General features: G+C 40.0%; 1 long non-coding RNA gene across 1 annotated transcript; it reads left to right on the top strand.

Annotated features, from left to right (window-relative positions):
* The first annotated feature begins 1,881 nt into the window (after positions 1–1,881).
* On the top strand, positions 1,882–19,526 carry LOC142492895 (uncharacterized). The gene is made up of 4 exons (XR_012800932.1): positions 1,882–2,396; positions 3,329–3,432; positions 15,315–15,354; positions 17,066–19,526. It is a non-coding gene; the product is annotated as an uncharacterized LOC142492895 (long non-coding RNA).
* The last annotated feature ends 2,287 nt before the right edge of the window (positions 19,527–21,813 follow it).

Raw genomic sequence — 21,813 nt, 5'->3', positions numbered from 1 at the left:
ACACACACAGCTTTTAAGACAAAAAAGACGCATTTCAAAAATGTTTATGCTATGAGCATCCCTGAATCTAAATGTAACGAATTAAATGAAAACGTTAAAAAAAAATTCTTAAAGTATTTAACGTTTTTTTTTAAATTTTTAATTTTTAAATAAATTCTATGGATATCAGGAAAACTGCTACTGATGTCAAGTAAACTTTCCAAGTCTAATCATCTATTTAATTATCACAGGTGAGAAAATCATATTTAGGGACACATCCCACCCTTTTGTTTTAGGATAGTGACAGTTCCGTTCACGCGTCCCATTAATCACTGCAATCTGCCAGTATGCATTTGGAACTAGGACAACAGAACTGCCACAAGAAAAAACAGTGCACTTCTTTGCTGGTTGAAATAAGAATTTGTAGATGGGCAGAATAACCTAATAACATGTGTTAAATCCCAGAGAAATCAAGCCATCTAGTTGCCATAAACTAAGTGAACAGAACATTCAAAAGGAAGGATCTGGTTGTAATTTAAAACCCAAATGCATTATTTGGCTGTCACAGGGATATCTAAATAGTGAATATGGTTTGTTTAGCTTGTGGCTTGAAGTGCTGGTTGTGGGATAAGCGGACCAAATGCTGGGATTGGGGCATATAAACCAGTTTATCATGCCACTTTTAATTAGAATTTTTGGAAACACAGTAGATTTTAAACAGCTGGCAGTGTCAAAGAACCAAAAAAAAAAGTTAGTTATCATTTAATGATGTGTGAAGGACGTTTAATATTAGAGAATAATGTTATAGGCATGTGAAGAATAGGTCGTATTTAAAAAAAAATGTGTTTTAAAGATTTAAAGAAGTTTGGGGAGGGCATCATTATTGGAGGTTGATCAGATCAAATACTAATTGAAGCTTTTAATGAGGAAGTAGGGGGCTTTTTAGAGGCTGCTAAATGACAAATAAAATAGCTGGGAATTCAAACAAGTTGCTATGTCAGATATTTCTCACACATCCACTTACAAAAAACCGTGACAGTCTCAAAGCATAATATTGGCAGATCATATCAAAATTTATTTGTTACCCATTCTGCGTGGATGATTTCAAATGCTTAGTTTATTAGATAATCAATGTATTCTTTATTATTTTTTTTAATTGTCTTAACATGCTGTTTCTGCTGTTCAATTTAATTTCTTCTTTGCGCATCTCTGGCTTCTGCATCTATTGTCAAAAAGGTACAAAAATAAGAAAATGGCATAAATAGGATATGCAAAAAATACCCAATTTGAAAAAGTTTACAATAGACAGTTGTATATTAAACAGCAATAGGCGCTTTGTGAAATCAGGTTTTAGTAAAGCAGTCACATTGCCATCTCCTTTTTCGTTGCCTGTAATATTAGTATTTGCTGGTTTCCATTGAAGGTTAACCCATGTATTAAATACACGACATGTCTTTTTGTTCATTGCAACAGATACTTTAAAATCAAACACGTGGATTGTGCTAAAACAATTACAGTTTTAAACCAACGACAGAGAACTCTTTCATAAGTAGACTAAAATAAAGGATAAAATAAAATGATCACGCAAATCTATACCAATCCCCTATTTAGTCTTTTATAAACTCTTACACTCATGTCATCAGTACATTTGTTTGGATTGATGTGCACACAAATATGAATATGAACAGGGTATATATATAGTGTCATGTATGTGTGTGTGTGTGTGTGTGTGTGTGTGTGTGTATATATATATATACACATACATACACACACACGCACAATATCCTGTAGTGTTTACAAAACAATTCATAGTAGTACACATGCAAAAAATCAATGCATTATTTAAAAAGATCATTCTGGATTATACTCGGGAAAGCTGTTTTTTAAGGCGCTGGATTTTTTTTTTACAGCAGCATATTGATTAAACTGATCAAACTGATCAAAATCAAAGGCTGACCAACCCCAAATGACTTCAAGCTAACAGCTTGCTCTACAGGAGGTGAGAAGTGACTTGGAATTTCCTTGTCTGCTCCCCTCAGCCCCTGAATCTGGCTTCCATCTGAACAGAACCCAGTCACTTACAGATTATAATAGCAGAAGAATTCGTTGACAGACAAATAACACAAACAAAAGTCGCAGCTCTTTGGATTTCCCCCTCTGCTTAGAAGTTTTTTTTTGTGTGTGTTGAGGATTCCCAATAGGTCTAAGGTGTCAAGTCATCGGCTTCTCGCTAGTGCCTGTCCTTCTCTCTCGGGTTGGTGGCTGCATGTTTGTCCTCAGGCGAGGAAGATGCTGATTTGAATAATTTTGCTCCTCTGCTCTCTAGCAATAGAGACCCTTGTCATCGATTCTTGGAGAAAACTCTGGGAATACTATCAGCAACTGCTTGCAAAAGAGCTGGATTAGCAGCCTGGGAGGTAATCTTTACATTTTCTTAATGTCTAAGGGAGAAACAAAACACTGAAAGCAGGAGAGACATGCGAGCTGGAGAGGGAACAGAGGAGCTAGAGAAATCATGTTATTGCAAAGGAAATGCAAGGCAATATGATTTGTTCAGAGATTTCCCCTCTCTCATACACACAGATACACACACACACACACACACACACACACACACACACACACACACACACACACACACACACACACACACACACACACACACACACACACACACACACACACACACACACACACACACACACATATATATATTGTATACATACATACTGTACATATATACATACATATACATACATATACATACATATACATACATACATACATACATATACATACATATATATATATATATATATATATATATATATATATATATACATACAAACACACATACATACACACACATATGTGTGTATACAACAAAATTGAAAACATAATATACACGTATATATAAAAATGTATATATGTTATATATATAAATATATATATACTTATATTGTGCATGTTTTTTTTTATTTAGCTACATAAAAAGATTCATGTTCATATTGGTAAATATTATATTTTGAACCCCAGATCCAGGATAGTTAGGAAGACAGATTGCATCTTATGGACTTTATTGCTCTTTAGCAAAGATGAGAGGGGAAGTGTGTAAAACCAAGGAATATATATATATATATATATATATATATATATATATATATATATATATATATATATATATATATATATATATATATATATATATATATATATATATATATATATATATATATATAAAACATAGCACACAAATACATATCTAGTATTTCATATATATTACAAAATCTTAACATATTATGAGCCACATTTGTTTTGCCGTGAACCTTGTTCTTATCATCATACTTAGGAATGGGACTGAGAAGAAGACAGATTGTAACGTGGATCAGTGTGACCTGGCTATGAAGAACACAGTGGGACAATACAAGAACAGGTTCTATCACTTCCACATAGGTACAAATGAGATTTCCATTGAATTTATAACATCTAAGTCAGATAGGGGTTACACTGAACACACTTCTTTCTGATGGACTGACAGTTGAACATAAATAAGTTAGGAAATGAGAGGAAAACGGGAACGTCTAGACAGGAAAACTTATTGTGTTCACTGTGTATGAAAAAAAAGCATGATGTAAAAATGAATTCAGATTTCTTTTTGGGTTGATGACAGACTTTTAAATGATAGTGTATGAGTTAAACGTGAGAGAAAAGCCATAGGAGATTATTTAAAAAATAAGTGCCTATACATTTCATGTTTATTCGAGCTGTACTATTTATGTGATTGCTGTGGAAGATGTTAAATAAAATGACCACATACATACAGTATATATATGTCTAGCACACCAAGCGGATTAATTATTTTTTATTAGACGGAGAAAGCAGGAGAGATCTCAAGAAATCATCTGTATACGCAGATAAATGTCTCCGTTTACCCAATGCCATAAATAGTGTGTGCAAATAAATGAGTTGTTTTTAACTGGCATATGTAAGTTTATAAGATCTATTTTGAGTTAGTAAATAAAGCTGTCTGTATAGTAAACACCCAGCAGCTGTGAGAGCTTTTACCAACTCTTCTTTCATTAAGTCTCTAAAATCATTAAGCCATAATGCCTAAAGCTCTCATTTGTTTATATAATGTACAAATACATAACAACGTTGCATCTGCATGGAATAGTTTGATAAGTTCATGTAACAGAAGGTTAGATGATAAATAAGGCTATTTACAAGTAGTGCAGGTCTGTGACCCGGTAAAGGAATTAGAAATGCCCCTCTATCTATTTTGAGACATTTCTGTCAACACCTGAGCAGTGCAGGAATTAAATGTACCTTCTTCATGGTACACCAAATGTCGTGTACTTTTTATACACCCCCCCCCCCCAACCAAGATCTCCTGCAGACAGCTAAAGGAATTAAGGATGACCTTGGCAGCTGATTGCCAAGGTTAGAGCAGACTAGGCTGCCTCAGGTGTCAGAATAGGCTCAGTTTGCTCAGCTCCTCTCCACCTGATGTGATCTGATCCAATAATAGTCACTGTGTTAGCCTTTAATGAGGTACCCTGTGAGAGCTTATCGGCCCCCACCTGCTCTTTGCGATAATACCAACAGACCTAGAGAATGCCAACATGCAGTCAGCATCCTCTTCCCATTTTCTTTCTGATGTTCAGGAATATTGTGTTTCAGTCTTACAATAATCACTTATATTCAGGATAGTCTTTGATCCATGCATGCCCAGAAAAATCACCTGACAGTGAACTCTGATGGAAAGAGAATGAAACAGAGTAGCAGAAAAGAATCATACAATTTGGTATTTTATTTGTGGGGTAAGGTATATTGAAAACCGAAAACAATCCTCTTTAATCTTGTAGCGTTTCACTGCCATTCATCGTTTCTTTGTGTTTATGATTTCTGTATGCACCAACTGTAATGTTCAAAAACTGCTATGAATATATTTGTTCATGTTAGTACTATATAAACTATTGAAAAATAAACTTAACTTGTGTGAGACCTTTATCATGGTGAGGTAAAATGCATATATAACCATACAGGAACCCTTGCATATTATGAACAAAATAATGACATGCAATTTTCTCTCAGCATGACAGTGTCTGTCTCATTGGAAAAAAGATAACCTAATTACTGTCAGACTATAGCAGAGTAATTAAACAATATTAAAGGAACCTAAACAAACAATGAACTCTAATCTTTTTTAGCCCCTTCAATTCAAAATGTTCATAAAATCATATTGCTACAACAGAAACATTTATATGTAAAATATATGCAGCACTGAGCACATATAGTTTAACTAGGAGTTTCCTAAAAGGAAAGCAATTATATATAATTAATGCTGAAAGGAAAATGAACATGCAGTGGTTTCCAAAGATTAAACCATCTGTAACTATCAAGGGAACTTTTTAGATTTTTTTAAGTTTAAAAGCCTCATTTATGTAAAGATTATTCAAGAAAACGCAAGGCTAGTTATCCTTTCTAAATCATGCATTTGTCTCCTAAGCATAGTGTGATATCCCAGTGAAGTGTCTTTAATAAATGAATGGGGTATTGCTGAAGCTGTATTAGGCTTTTAAACCAACCGCTCATTGAAAAATGTGCTACAGTTCAGCCAGTTTAATATAGGGGATTATGTTGATCAAAATGATATATTTAGCAAAACTAAAGCAACAGAAATGCTCCAGGTGTGCCAGTGAAGAAAGCCTTATGGGAAGCAATGGGGGTATTTACTTTGAGAAATTTGGTGCATGTGGTTGCTCCAGTTTTGCAGCTATTAGACTTGGGGGGCACATGCATCAAGTGTGGGTTATGGGTATGGGTTATCACACCCGTGCCAGTGTTAACTCCCAATAAAGTCAATGGTAGAGAACGCCAGACTAGTTGTGATAACCGGTAGTGGCACTTGAAGCATGTGCCTCTATGATACATACCTCCCCCTGCCCCCTATATGTTCAGCTGGTATACGAGCAGCTTTTAGTCAGGTTCTGAGCACGGAATTCTGGGAAGTGCTTCTATGACGCTGTGCGGGTTACTTGTTACAGTCGGCAGGCAGGAAAACTGGAGCAAAACAAGTGCAAAACAATTGCACCACATTTCCCAAAGTAAAAACTCCAAGGGGGTCATTTATCAAAATCTCCCAGCTGCAAAACCAGGGCAAAAAACTGGATGAAATGTAGTACAGAATTTTCTTTCCATTGAAATCCAAGGCACTTTTTCCTTTGATAAATCCTGTGCAATCTGATGGTATCAGTTTTTGCAGCCAGACTGATAAATGACCCATATCTGCTTTTCATGGATTGATTCTGTTTGACAAATATGATGCATCTTTTTGCCTTTCCCCCCTCCCAATTTTGCAGCCTATAAACTTTAGTAAATAGGATCACTGTTTGTAGACGTACATCTAGAAGTATATTTAACTTTTTGTTGTTGTTTACATATGTGTCAAATATAAGAAATTCAGACTGCAGATTTTGCTTCGCTATAATACTGTACAGTATGTATGCCCGGTAACTTCTCCCTTTATTCCCACTGCTCCACATAAGCACGCCCCAAGGCAATCCTCCAAATTCACTCGGAAGATTGCAAGTGCGAGTCCCACGCTTACATTACTTGTGCTCACATCATTTCATGGCAAATACGCCTCATATGTAACACAGAAATTCAGATGCATCTACTTGAAATCTTCCATGACCTTCTCACAGAACATGAAAGGAATTGCACTACACTAGTTTCTAACTTAAAAAGCATGAGGACCCCCCCCCCCCCCATTTAACGCAAGGTTTGGAAGTGGGATCAGAGACCACAAACCTTACTTAACAAGCCTTGTATCAAGTAGACTTTTGCATCCATTGGTGTCTGCCCCATTTGTGAGAAATGTGTTATTTAAATGTCATATATTTGGGAAATGTGTTATTTAAATATATATTTGTCATATATTTGATGCAAGCTACTTACACCGGGTAAAAATAAGTACATCTGGATCAGTATATTCAAACTCCATAGCCTCCACTTACATCAATGCGGCCAAAGCACTAATAATATATTTATATAGCATTAAGAGGATACATAATACTTTACAAATAATCTTACAGGTACTATAAATCCCTAGAACAAAGGGTAATCAAAGCCAGAGGGTCACTCCAAAGAGGGAGAGTAGTCTAAGATAAATAGCCCCCAATTGCGTGCACTCGCTTAGTTTATTTGTGGAACTGAGGCAATGGACCAAGCAAATGGTGGGTAGCGGTGTATGGATCTCATTACAGTCATGTCAGTGACCATAAGGGAAATAGTAGTCCAAAAAGGTGATGAAGGTGCATGTTGCACCGAGACATTGGATGCTGTTATGACTCTGTTTAGCAATTAAATCACCTTTTTGATTGATCTATTTTTGGTGTGCTTGACTACCTTGTTCATGTTATGCTATCTCCTGACCTGAGTTTTTGTGTCCTAGCACCCGTTTGCTGTTTTCTCCAAGGTGTTTAGACCCCATGAGGGGGCATCCCAATTCAGGGCCGCCAACAGTAATTTTGGGGCAACTTTGACTTAAATGCCAGTGTTGCGAGCCCAATTTCACACATCGCGAGCACCCCCATTTCACACCTTGCGAGCACCCTCTATTTCCCTCCCTTTTCCCATGTATTTCTCTCCCTTCCGTTTCATCTCTCACTCCCCCCCTCCATCAATTACCCCACTCGCCCTCAATCCCTGCCTCCTGCCTCACATGTATTTCTCTCCCCAACTCCCTCTTTTCCTCACTCCCTCTCCCCTCTCTCCTCTCCCCCCTCTCTCCTCTCGCTCTTCCATCAATTACACCAATCTCACTCACTTCCCTACCCTTCACATAATTCCCCCCCCACAAAATATATACCAAACCCCCCCCAATGCAAAAAACTTCCCACCCTCAAATACATACAAAAAAAATCCGCAACCCCCAAATATATACAACCCCCCCAACTCCCCAAATATATACAAACCCCCCAAATACATTAAAAAACCACACCTCCCCAATACATATAAAAAAGACCGCCAATACACATTAAAAAACAAAACAATACATATAAAAAAACTCAATGCATATATAAAAAGCCCCGATGCATATAAAACCCCTCCAACGCATATAAAAAAGCCCCAAGACATATAAAGAAGCCCTCACTCCCTTCCAATACATATAAAAGACCCCCACTTCCCCAATACATATAAAAAGACCCCCATTCACCCAATACATATAACAAGACCTCCACTCCCCCATACATATAAAAAGACCCCACTCCCCCCCAATACATATTAAAAAAAAGTAGACATACCTTGGGGATGTTTTTGGACCGGTGGCTGTAGGGAAGCTGAGGCGTGCTGACGTCAGAGGGGTCCGGCGCGCTGATGTCAGAGGCTGGAAGCTTGGCGTGGGACAGGAAGGCCTGCGTCTGATGGAGAGCCGGTGCCCGGCCGCCGAGCCCGTCCAGCCTCCAGGCCAGGGACACCATTACCTTTTGTCACCCCCTCTTGGTGGCCCTCATGGCCACACAGGGGGCCTGGGTGGATGGGCCCCCATACTCACGGGGCCCGGAACGCCAACCCCGGCAGACCCCCCTGTTGGTGGCCCTGTCCCAATTTGCTGGACCTGGTTCTGTTTTTTTGCTCACTAAAATACTGTCATCACAACTTTATTACTTGTGGTGGCTTCACACATACTGTACATGGCTTTTCTCCAGACAAGCAGTCAAATTGTATTGCCAAGAAAGAGTTATTTTTAGGACAGTCCAAAAGAAATACAATTGGAGACTTTTTGACACATTCTTACTTAAGCATAAAATCTCAAAGAAAAATTCCCCTTAATTGGACATAAACTGTGGAAGAATTTATATTGAATTGAACCCTGTTTCCGGAAACTTGCAAGGAACTGTACCCACGGGTCTTCATCCAAAGATTTGTATCTGTAGTTCTTGACTTTGCTCTAGTTGCTTTTGGTGTGTGTGTGTATATGAAACATTTGTCTACGGTACCAATCAATTGAAGTGGGTAAGATACACATGGGCTTATGCACTAATAATGTAATATGTGAAAAAAAATGTTTGCTTCAAAATTTCAGTGCTAAAAAGTTTTACAAACCTTTATAAAATGTGTGTTGCATATACAGTATAAAGACTTAATACAGTACTTATGGCATCATTTGTTGTTTGAAATGGTTTTTGATGCATTCCGTCATGTTGAATACCTGATTTAATATAATTTAAATGAACACAAAATTATGTGTATGTAACGGATTTTCTGGCCTAGCCTGACCCACCCAATCTCACATTGGCTCCTGTGGTCTAACCAGTCCCCATTACATGGTTGTGTCTGGTGGTGCACCTGTTGGCAACAGGACTCCTGAGTCTCCCGCATGATGGTGTGTGGGGAATGCCAACCCAGACAGGCAGCTGAGGTAGTGTGCATGAGTCCTACCTATATCCAGTGCAGCGCCTCCACTTCATCAGGATCTCTGTGTCCGCAGGAAGATGTGACTGATGAGGAACTCCTCTGTGGTGCCTCCTCCTGTGCAAGTACTTCACACCCACATAGCAAGGATTTGTTCAACTTGAGCATCTTTATTGTAGTTGCGGTATGGGCTAGCTGCCCCTCGCAGTGATGGACTCAGCCGCACATCTCGGCGCGTGATCCCTTCAAAGGTACACCCTCCCAATGGAGTGGGATCCCCTCTCCCCTCAGGGAGATCACCCCTGTGCCAGGTCCGTGGACACAGTATGGCGTTAACAACTTGATGCTGATTTATCAGTATAGGGCCACTAGTTACAGCACTAGCGCCCTCTTTCCCCAGGTCTCAACGCAGACCTGCTCCTTACTCCAACCACACTAACTTTGAGCAGTGCTGTGCCTTATATCTCTCAGGAGGCAGGCACATCTCTGATGTCACAAACGGTGGACTCAGAGTATGTAGCCACTCCCATCCACACATAGGGCACCTCACCAGGGTGTGAGGGCAAACCTCCATGATTACTGCTGGCATTCCCATAACTTACCAGGCCTTACTGCCAGCAGAAGAGGAAACTGCAGTCCATTTTACAGCATGGCTACATGTATAACTAGTGTTAGTAAATATAAAATATTAATGTGATATGATTTATAATAGCCATATTCGGAAAATAGTACATTTCGTAAACCTATGCAATAAAACATTAGTGCTGTGTAAAATAAATTTTGGGGTTGATACATAGCAACTTAATTCTTTGTGAACATTATTAATAAAACATTTTTGGGGTTTACACCGAATTTAATTTTCTCATTTTTTGAAGCGCACAGAAACATTCATTTTTTTACTATATACCAGTAACATCCCTATGCCAAGTGCAGTCCATTTTTTATTGTGCCCCCAAACATTTTTTTCTAACACCTCACGCAGCTGGAGACATTTCAGGTTAGTACGTTGGCATACACACGAGCAACTGAAATTGAGTTTTCCATGCGTCAATTTTGCGCCAGAAAAGCTACTTCCACCATTTAGTATATAAGCCCCACAGTGTTCTTAATATTCAAAGTCTTAGTCAAGTCACACACACACACACACACACACACACACACACACACACACACACACACACACACACACACACACACACACACACACACACACACACACACACACACACACACACACACACACACACACACACACACACACCAGACACATAATTAGTATTACTAGGGAAACACACACACACCAGACACATAATTAGTATTACTAGGGAAACACAATATAGTACACTGTGTTGTTGGATGAGTGATTAAACCTAATAGAACAAAAATGTATAACACGGAATGAAACACTGTAAAAAAAAACATATCAAACAACATACATTTTTGGCTTTTGTCATCAAATTGTCCTATTATTCTCAAACTTCAGTTAAAACTGTAATGTTTGGCCAATTAATTCTCACACTATTGTGTGGTATTATACTAACCGATAAATAAGCCTAGTTTCCATTGATAGTCGAGGAATCGACAAAAAAGTTGTCCAGAACGGTGGCTATTGTCTGTCACAACGATCAAGTACTATCTTGAAGTCAAACTAAAATGTAAATACCGAATACAACGTCAACTCTCACATTATTGCGACTTGAAATGAAATGCATTAAATATAATATCAAACACTGCAAAAAAACCATTTCCATGTAACAATCTCATTCGCAACAAACTGTCCGAAAGTTGAAAAACAAAAAACACACAAATCTCATTCTCAAGAAGGCCGTGATGTATGAACAGTTATACTGTACATTACAAAAATATAAATCTGGCTCTCCAGTGGGCTTGTGAAGAAAGTTATTCAAATTTATTAACATAATTACAAGCAATTCATCAACGTTTCGGTCCCCAGATGGACCTTTTTCAAGATAGAAAAGCAGTGATGCCTGTATAACCCTCCCACCCTCTGTGCCCAGCTCAATAGGGAGTTTACATCGGATAGACTATATGTATGGCTTCCTCAGTCTATTACCTTATTAGGGTAATGGGTCCGAGCAGCAGGGTTGTGATAGAGAAAATATGGGCATCAGGAACTTTATAGTTATGATCAAGATTGAATTTATTAGTAGGTTCTTAGAAACACAACTTCTCCAGCCGCATTGCTGCAGTCCTGGAGAGACACAGTCTTATAACAATAGAAGTAGTTGCTTGAACATACAATTGAACTTATTCCTCATTGTGCATACTTTCCTAATATCTTCTAAGTCCTTGCTTGGGCAACCTCTTTATATCTTTGGTTAATGATGCTTTGGGTTCTGTAACTTTCTCTGACCATCCTTTTGGTAGCGTTTCAGTGCTGGGATGGCAGAGGGGTCCCTTTCTATTGGGCCCTACTATATACTTCTTTGGGATGCTCACAGAAGGAGGGTTTCACCTTATACTCCTTAGAATGCTCACAGCGGGAGGGTGTTCAAAGATATAAGTTGATACTCTTCGAAGAGTCAAACAGTTACCATTTGGGGTAACGCCTATTTATTTATTTATAAAATATTTTACCAGGATGTAATGCATTGAGAGTTACCTCTCGTTTTCAAGTATGTCCTGGGCACAGAGTTAAGACAAATAATACATGGTTGCAAATACAGTTACATAAATGAACATGGTATACATTATGTACAAGACATTGCATGCACAGTTAAAGAAAATATATATGTTGAGCGTATGAAACAGTTACAGACCAGATTAAAATGTGCGACAGCGTTAGATTTGAAAGAACTTAAACTGGTGGTGGATGTGAGAGTCTCTGGTAGGTTGTTCCAGTTGGCCTAGGGGACACAGGGCTCACTGCTGGGAGCCTGTACTTATAGCCCTCATCTTTCTAGGGAGCCTGACTATAAGGGCACTTCCCTATGTGAGAAAATAAGAACAGGGCCATCTACCCTTTCCTAACTATTTACAGGGCTATATACATTGGGAGACCCCTATGTTTCTCTCCTCCTGGGCTCTGAGGGTGGAGCTCTTCTCCCCTCCTATTTATAGCCTAACTCCCTGTTCCCTATCTCCAGGCAGAAAAGGAGCAGAGCCTATTCCCTACTGAAGCACCCTCGACCAGGTGAACAATCCAGCACTTTCTAGAAACAGGGTGTAACCAGTCCCCTGTCTGGTTACATCGCAACATACTGTCAAATAGGCATTACTCAGAGTTAATTCCAAGAGTCCCTGTTCACCCCTTAAATCCATATGGTAACCCCAGAGGAGGGTTACACCCATGTACTAAATATGCCCACCAGATGCCATGTGAACATGTAAGGGACAGGGTACAGGGAGGGGACTGGAAAAATGGTGCCAAGCGCCCAAGTGTAACTGTTGTTAGGTAATTAGACTAACAGTGTTGTGCTACTTGTAATACAACAATAGAATAAGCCTTATTGTGACTATACATAATTATACATATCTCACTTGAATATAATACATTTAAAACATAGTAAGAAACAAAGCGCAGTGTCAAAACGATATATGAAACTAAGCATAAATAAACTGTATATAGAATATATACGTATACATATATGTATGTAGCCATGTATCCTCTTGGCTACAAATCTACATTGCCTAATACATAAGCCCTGGTATCTGTGCAGGCAGTGTTAGGGTTAATCCGGGTTTTCTCCTGCAGTAAGCAGCTCCTTTGGGTGACAGGGGGTGGGGGTGGGACTAGGCCTGCGTTCTGCCCACTCAGGGACTCAGGCCCAAGACCTTCCCCTGGGTACATAAGAGCTGCAGAGCCTAAATTTAGTGATTGTTCTGGGAGCTCCACAAAGTGGTTCTCTGTGCTGGAAGCGTGGAGCCAGGGCTCTGGCCATCTTCCTTCCGCTCCCTCAGGGGAGTGGGCAACTACCCCTTATTCCACCAGGGAATACGGGAGGAGATGAGGATAGACCCTTGGGGCCACAAGCTCCATGGGTTGAGTCCAGGGACCAATCCAAGTGTACAGGCTGTATGCTGTATTCTGCTGTTGAAGAATAAAGACCATTCCTGTTTTATATACTCCTGCCTGAGAATGCAGTTATTCAGGGGGAGTACCCGAGAGCTTTCCTGCAGGGACTGCACCCACTTCTGCTGGGTGTCGGGTTTGAGAGCAGCTCTGTCGCTCTTCTCGGGGCGCCAAGCAGTTCACTTGAATTTTTTAGGGTAAGCTGCGTTACCTAATTTTTCTGATGAGATTCAAAATTGCCAAGTTTTTCTGGCTAGATTGAACTCACTATAATATAGGGCAGAATGGCGAGTTCCAGTGCATCTATGCTACCTGCATACCACCCTATTTTAACATGGCGAATTTACCAATCTCTCCACGTGTTTGGCAATTTTTAAAGTAAAGAAACCTGCTGTGGAGAATTTTATGAATCTCTCCATGTTCTCTGCAGGAGAAGCTTCTCTGGGAAGTATTTTCTCCAAAATATGGTGCTATTTCCCTTCTCTATCCTCTCTGCATAAGCCCCCCTGTCTACTCCCAACTGCTGTTACTTCCTGTAGGAGACACAGTGGATTACCAATTGACATGTGGGACTACTGGGCTGGTTGAGACTCTGCTTTACTGGATACGCAACTTGCAAGGTTCAATCATATGCGTTTCATGACAGTGTGACTTCATCAGGGAGAATGATATGATCAACAGTCTTTTATAGTCCAAACATTTAGCATAATTGTTCAATTAGCTTGAGCAACCTAAACCTAATAATTGAACAGCTGTGACATACAAATAATTGTTACATAAGAGATCTTAGATCACATCTTTACCCCACAAAACATGGACAGACAATCTCCTATCCACATATCTCTACATTATATATATGTATAAATATCAACCACTATAGACAGATGATGAACATCATCTGAAGAGATTATAGAAAGAAAGAAAAACATTTGAAAAAAATGCATTTATAATAATTTAAAAAAGGAGGAATTAAAATGGCCGAAGTGGAAAATCTATAAGTATATACATATCCAAAAACTACTCATGGAGTCTGATCATTTATTTACATCTACATTGATGTACCTATTAGAATGTGCAGTGTTATTTGTTACCGTGGTTATGAAATTATTTTTAATTTTTAATATTTCTCTAAAACGGTTCTGAGCAAATTGTCTGATAATTTAGTACAAGTTGTAAAATAATACATTTAATGTTTTGTATCAAGAATCTGGTCGATGATTTTTTTTATCACTTATAAAAAAATGAATTGCAAGATGACGGCTTCACTGATTTGGTAGAAACCTCTGGCTGACCTAAGTTAGGACGGCAGAAAGGTACCCTCAAAATTTCATCAGAATCGGTCAAGGCATTTGGCCTGAGGAGAGAGAACACACAAACCAAAACACAAACACAACCAAAGAGGTCGAAAAATCTAGTAGAAGTTTTCACTTTGCTCAATACACGCGCTCATTGAAAAATACATGTACAAAGCTGGAGCCACACGCATTCACTTTGCCTTAGCTGGTCTGCAGCTTCCAGAACCTCTTAAGTGCTTTGCAATGCATTGCAGTTCAAACAAACAAGAAAGTGCATGATAAGGGCTTCTGTTGTGACAGGGCCCAATGCTGTATCAGGTAGTCATTGAGGGCACTCTAAAGGTTAAAGCAGCAATTTCCCTTACCTAAGGCCCCTTTAATTTTTTACAGGACGGGAATCAGGGCATCCCCAGAGCTGAAAAGCATTATTTTCAGCTGCAAGTACCCCTACAGATCCAGAGATACTTAATGGTAAAGGTATCGGTATCACTTGCTGGTTTTGCACTGGGATTTAAATCGGATGATGTTGTGGTTTCCTATTGGACCATATGAAGCAGGAGATTTAAGCCACCATTTTGTTTCCCCAGATGCAGACTGATGCAGACCCAGATGCTGGTTTCTTCACCGGTGAGTATCTTGGGAACCTGGAGGTCCTCCGTGCTGAAATAACCACAGTTTAGCTCTGGGGACCCCTATGTATACATCCTGTGAGAAAAAAAGAAAGAAAAGGAAACGAGCAGGAGATTGTTACTTATCTTCTACCAAACGAAGGAAATAACACTGAAGCAATTATAAAGTCACAGTAGTCCGAATTCACCTATAAAGCAGCTTGTAGAAAAACCGCAGTGATAATAACTATTTTTAAAGGTCCATGCAAATATTCGAGGTTAATATGTTTCTAAAGTAGATATTGGCTGTGTGTCTAACAGTAGATCAAACGCTGAGGCCCACAAAATGGTGCTAAGCTTTAGTACGCTGTCACTCCTATTCGCATGAAGTAGATCTGGGCCTAAGCCATCTTCTGTAACGTGTGACAGTGCAGATCTGGGTGGCGGCTGCATGGAAAGTCCAATCGACTTCACTTTACAGAATAAAGCCCTATGTGGGGATGTTGAAAAAAGAAACAGGAAGGCAGTTTTTTAAATTAAAATATTGTCTGGACCTAACCAGCAGGACTACATTAATGGCTCGTTTTTATTCTGCCCCTCAATATCACATTTTACTTTTAAATCAAAGCATCTCAGCACTTTTTGAAAGGTTGTTACAATATTTTAAAATCTTTTCAAACCGAGTTTCGATTTGGGTTGGTTTTCCCCGTGATGAATTTTTTGTAAATCTTTCTCTAAAAAAATAAAACCATGTATATGACTGGTTATATTGCAATTGTTCTGTAGTCACTGTTATTTTAAGTTTTTTTCCTCATTAATACAAACAGCTGGATAGGTCAGTGTAAATATTCTGTGTGAAGAGTGGAAATACCATCTGATGTCCATCACTGTTTGCATTTTCCCCCACAAGTCAAACTATTCCATAAAAAAGTGACATTAATCACTAGGCTATAACATGGTCTGGATTGCTGGAACGGATTGAGCTAATGTACTTTTTCAATCGTCTATTTTCAAAAACAAAATAGGGCTACATGTGCCAGAATATAATCTGTCATCATAAACTGGGCCCCTTCTGTAACTTTACTGCAGCTATCCATGCTACTTCACGGCAAAAATTTGTCTTTTTTCTTTTTCGACTATTTAAATCTGCTTGTTTCCCTCTTTTAAACCTTTGAAACCAAGCATTACATCTCTTTATGCCATTTGTAATTCCTGAAATATTGAGCTCAAAACTAGATTCCCCGTTGGAAGTACAGGGTGTTCCTGTGCAGGGGAAGGCTGGCAAATTTTAGCTTTGGGGAGTAAGCCCAACAAACTGGACCAGGATTCAGGCAGCCCACACACCAAACATAGATGCACGCTATACCCTACACACATGTATACACCATACAATAAGCAAGCTCCATACACATGCAAACGCACAATAAGCAAACACAATATATATATAGGCTGCTTCCATCTACACTGCTGTGGAGAGAACCACTCCCCTTCCTCTCAAGTGGATAAGTATCGGCTCCTACACCCACTCCATTGCACACCATTGCAATATATTCTGGCTGCAGTTTCTCTCCCTGATTCCTGAAGGCCAAACAGATTGTCTCCTATGATTGTTTTTTACACATTGAAGTGAGTGCATGTCCTGGCGGCCTCCCTTGTTGTTTTTTAATAAATTTGATTTTTATACAGTATTATGCTATGGAGCTGGCGCTTCTTCTTCTCTTTTTTCTTAGATTTCCATGATCTGGCTAGATCATTCTAGAAGCTGCCTACTCCATACTGTGACTGGAACATTTACACCTGACTTGATTTCATTTTTTTCTATCTTGGACTTACAGCTTGTTCTATATATTTTTTATTGGACACTGAACACTAAAGGTTAAACAATATTTTTCTTCTTTCCTTTTTTTGTTTTTGTTTTTATTGTGGTTATATGTATATATCATTATATTTATTTTTGATTTTTGCATTCACCTTTCAAATTCACATCACAATTGTCACATTCACTTCTATAGAACATACTTTATTCACACACTGTTAGCGCTACTTTTTGTTTCTGTTTATATATATATATGCATGTGAGAGGGAACCTATATGTTACCAGGTGTGGTGCAATATACCTGTTCGGGTCACAGGAGGCCTGAGCCTCCGCCAGTGAGAGCCTGGGGTGAATCCTCTGGAACGATCATACTTACAGCGCCTCCACCTGTGTAGGATTCTAGGAGTGTAGAATGTTCCCTACACAGGACCCACATACACAGTAAGCACATACACCGAAGTATATATAAGAACAGTTTACTGTATATGAAACATAACCATAACATCACATCACATGTCATCAACAGTACTTCAGTGTCACCCTGTAACACTGCTCCTCATAGGTGATAACCCCATGCCATATACCAAAGTCCCAAGTGTCCCCAGAGTCCCCTCCCACCAAAGTGTGAGACAGCGCTGCCCACTAGATAAGATGAGGTTGGTGCACTTGGTGTATGATGCAGATACCTGCTGGGTATGTCCACACCCGGACGCTCAGATGCTTGCTTTGAATCCCTTGGTTCAGGAGATGATCCAAGGCGCCTCGCCTTTTCCTCAACGGTGGGTGGCTCCCGCATGGAGTGATCCACCTTTACGTTCGCAATCCAGGGGGAGCATAAAGGGAAATAAAACAAAAGAACAATCTAAGTGTAGACAATAAAACAATTGTAAATTAGCTATGTGATGTGTCTTGGCTCATATGCACAGCCTACTCACAAGATGTAGATAAAAAATGGGCAATTGGGAACAATTTCTGGACGAGAAGAAGAACTCCTATTTCGGATGGGGTGAAGACCTCCAATCTCAGCAGAACAGTGGTATATGTAAAGAAGGAAAAGTATCCATAGTGCAGACCAATCTTAAAAACGTAACTTTTATAGGGCTTAAAAATGCACACTTACAATAAAAACATTCAAATAATGCATGTTATGTTTGTATGTTTAAAAACATTCAAATAATGCACAACACTGTGACGGAGGAGAGTATGCTGTGGACATCTGGCTCACCCCCCGCCACCAGTCTGCAAACGATGCCTCAGTGGTCAGCTCCCTGCTTCCCGTGCTCTCTCCGAGGTATGCCGACACGTCACATCCGGTTAGTCGCGACACGTCACTTCCGGATTTGGATTCTGGGTCTGCAATCTCTGTCACTGCTTCTCTCCTCCTATGGGCGGCTACCACTCTACGCGTTTCACCAGTCCAATACGTGGCTTCGTCAGGAGTGTTAGCGCCTTCTTTCACTATTGCACAGAACGTATCTTGGTTTTTGGTGATTAGGGCTGCTTACTAATAGAGAACACTATTAGTGTTAGCGCCTTCTTTCACTATTGCACAGCACGTATCTTGGTTTTTGGTGATTAGGGCTGCTTACTAATAGAGAACACTATTAGTGTTAGCGCCTTCTTTCACTATTGCACAGCACGTGATCCACCTTTAGACAATCTCTTATCTCTGCAGCCGCAGAGAGTGATTCACTCTTGCCATCAAGGGCCAGGATGTAACCTCACTATGCTGGTTCTACAGGACCCTGTCCCTATCCTAAGGGGAGTCCCTGCAGCAAACCACAAGCTGAGGTGAGTAGGGCCTAGCTGGGGCCTGGGGGAAACTACTTTCCTTCCTGCACAAACACACCCTCCCCTCTCTGTGTCCCAGCTCCTACTAACTCATGTGCTTCACTGTCTGCTTCCTGACTCAGCACACAACAATGTATCCAAATTCAGCATGAGAATCTGTAAGCCTTATTGGCTGTCTGGTTGCATGTGACAGGGATCATAGGGCAGTCCCCAGAGGCTGCTGGGAGTTGTAGTCCTTTATGGCCCTCTTTAACATTGGGGCCGCGTGCGCGCTGTGTAATGGCCGCCACCGCTGCTTACTGCGCATGTGCGAACTGGGGGACGTCCCTGGAGCGCCTCTTCTCACTCCCTGTAATTGCCGCTGCACCGCATCTGTGCACGTGCGAGCCTAACGCCAAATGCAAGATGGCCGCCGTGTCGCTTCTGCGCATGCGCGAGCCTCCGCGCCTGCATGGACACAGTAAAGATGGCGGCGTTCTACAGTACCAATGATGTCGCTGGGAGCCCCCGGTGACGCGCTCGCCCCTGCACCAGCACACACGTCAGGGGGAAAGAAACCGGGAGACAGGGGGACCGGAGGGACCCTGGCTACAATTATATATATATATATATATATATACCATATACAGTACATATGTACACACATAAGAAACACATAACACACATCATAATAGACCAAATACACACACCAGATGCAAGCAGCATGCATCACCAAACACTATATAAATACATGCACACCACATACACACAGTGCATACTATACATATATGCACAAACAGAACATATATGCATAATATACATACAGATCGACTCAATAGCAATACTTGCGTCATACTGCATATACACATACACACGCACACAAACACACATATAAATATATAGATATATATTTATATATACATTGTATAGTGCGTGCGTATATATATATTTGTACATCACCTTGAGAAAGGTCCCGTGTGGAGGACCGAAATGTTGGTTATTATGTCTCACTAAATACAAAACTTTTTTGACAACTTCGTGGAGTGCTGCCTCTGATATTCGCTCAAACGGTATCGTATCACCTATTTGATTCATATAGGATTTGCACCCACCTTTATCTACCTGACGGAGTGCCTTGTTCTCATCTATTCACTATATATATATATATATATATATATATATATATAAAAGATATATCTATATAGAAATATACTTATGGTTACCATGATATAATGCAGTTTTGTTAGTGCCGTTGATGTTAAAATGAGTCACTAGCCCAACACAGTAAAGGTGGTTAGTGGAGTAGGGAGCAGGATGGCGGCCAATGAAGTGCTGCTGCTCAGATAGTGTTCTTGTGGTCACTTGGAGATTTGTCTAGGTTTGCGCTCTTAGGTTATGGCGTAATTAGTGATTAATTGGGTTAAAAAGGCAAACACATTGTTTTACATTGTAAAGGTGCATGTAAAGGTTTCTAACCTTGATACGCATGTAAAACGTTTCTAACCTTTACATGCACTTTTGCAATAAAGAACACTGTGAGTTTGTATTTTTAACCTTTTATTTGTGTACCTAATAAATCACTTATTGCACCATCAGAGGCGTTTTCGCTCTTTTATCTTCTATATATATGTAACCCCTTTCCCCCCACCCTAAGGGAGATCTGGTTCTGGTTACCAGGGTAGTTCTGCTCACCTGTTAGGCCGCGCTTATAGACCTGGCTACGGCTACAGCGACATCGCATTAAAACATGTTTACTTAAGCCGTCACCTGCACAGACACACACACAGCCACTGACTTGCACAGAAACACAAACACGCACCTGCAGAGACACACACACAGACAGACCTGCACAGACACACACACACACACACACACACACACACACACACACACACACACACACACACACACACACACACACACACACACACACACACACACACACACACACACACACACACACACACACACACCTGCACAGTAACACACACAGCCACTGACCTGCACAGACACACACACAGAGACCTGCACAGAGACACACACTATTATTATTCATATTTGAATTATTTATTATTCATATTATAGTGAGTTATAGACTATATATTTAACACAATTTTCTCTGTCTCCTCAACTCGCCGTTGTTGTTGTTTTCTATCATCATTTTTTATCGTTTAATATACTACCTTTTTATCATCTATCGATATGAGTTGATTTATTCATATATCTTAAGTTTTCTATCTGATAAAGTTTAGTAATTGCTTTGTTTGCATTTAAGCACAGAGTTATGTTATCCATGTGAGAGAACCTGTGAAATTAATCAACAATTGGTTAACCAATTACCTAATTTACTATATAATTGCTACATCCATTATGGACGTTATACTGCTCCTGATGAAGCTGACGCAAGTTCAGCGAAACGCATAGAGCTTCCATTTCCTGCGCAGTAACCCGCGTTCCAGAGGAGAGGAGACCACTGTACTGCGTACCTGTTTCTTCCCCCACATTACCGGAAGCTGTCAAGCCTCAACGGATGTGACGTCAGACGCCGCTCGAACGCTGTCTGACTGCGGGAGTATTGGAGAGACGGTCCGGTCTGGTCACCACTTCTCGGGCGTGAGATCTACTGCTTCACTATTTTATGTGCCTATTTTACTTGTACACATTGTGAGTACATTCCTTACCTTTTATTGCGATATAAACCTTATTTGTTGGTCTGCACTATTGGTCTCTTTTCTGCTGTGTTTCCTCATGAGTTGATCCAGAGTGTAAGCCCTCCTGAGTTCCTGCAACCCTGTTCCCTGTTAACACGCTGATTCTTCACCTACTTCTTGTAAGTAGGTAATTCATATGAGCCAAGTTTTTCTTTTTGCCCATATTCGTGATTTTACTGCA

The sequence above is a fragment of the Ascaphus truei genome, chromosome 4 (assembly GCF_040206685.1).
Source record: "Ascaphus truei isolate aAscTru1 chromosome 4, aAscTru1.hap1, whole genome shotgun sequence".
Taxonomy (NCBI): Eukaryota; Metazoa; Chordata; class Amphibia; order Anura; family Ascaphidae; genus Ascaphus; species Ascaphus truei.
The sequence above is the reverse complement of the archived record's forward strand: the minus strand, read 5'-3'. Positions and strand labels throughout refer to the sequence as shown.